At 41.8% G+C, this 784-nt stretch overlaps 1 pseudogene; it reads left to right on the top strand.

Moving 5' to 3' along the window:
- Positions 1–239: 239 nt before the first annotated feature.
- LOC129904515 (5S ribosomal RNA) lies at positions 240–359 on the top strand (annotated as a pseudogene).
- Positions 360–784: the final 425 nt, after the last annotated feature.

The following is a 784-nucleotide window of genomic DNA, read 5'->3' as shown; positions in this document are numbered from 1 at the left end:
GGTCTTTGGTCCAATCGTGGCCATGTCTTACCTTACCCGTAGTACCAATTCCATCTCGGTAGTCTGGCTTAACCTACTTTTGCATTTCTCGGTAGTTGATTGTGTCGTCAGTTAGCAATTAGCTAATCCTTCTTATTTTGCTTACGCCCTTGTTACAATTGCCTTAACGTAACAACATATAGTATTCCAGGAACATAATCTCATGTCGTTCCTCCACCGCTAGTTCTAATTCTTACATCTCGTGTGATCATACCAGCACTAGCACATTAAGTTCCATCAGAATTTTGAAGTTAAGCGTGCTGGGGTGAGAGTAATACTGGGATGGCTGACCTCCCTGGGAAGTCTTCGTGTCGCGTTTCGTTGTAATCCTTTCCACGATGTGTGGGCACTCGATTTAGCCCAAGATTTACCTCAATGTTATCTCGGGAGTCTTTATGTTTCGCCCTGTCCTTTCGTCTGTTATCTTGCATCCAGTACCGGCGTAGACCTTTAACTCCACTATCCTCTATTCACTTTATGTTCTCCTTATTTTCTACCACAGGAGGCTTTCTATTCCTTTTTCTTTGGTGATTTATCTATCGCAACATCATTTGCGACTAACTCTATAACCAACATTTTGGCTTTTGGTCTAGCATGCTGTCATTATCCTTCATAATGTCTCTTAAGTTGGTTGATATCCTTTCATGGTTACACTCTTTTGTTTTTATCCATAGCTGCCTTCTAGTGTTATGTCAGTCAGGGTCTCGTCAAAAACTTCTTAACGCTGCCTTATGTAGCATTCTGG

The sequence above is a fragment of the Solanum dulcamara genome, chromosome 1 (genome assembly GCF_947179165.1).
Source record: "Solanum dulcamara chromosome 1, daSolDulc1.2, whole genome shotgun sequence".
Lineage (NCBI taxonomy): Eukaryota > Viridiplantae > Streptophyta > Magnoliopsida > Solanales > Solanaceae > Solanum > Solanum dulcamara.
The sequence above is the reverse complement of the archived record's forward strand: the minus strand, read 5'-3'. Positions and strand labels throughout refer to the sequence as shown.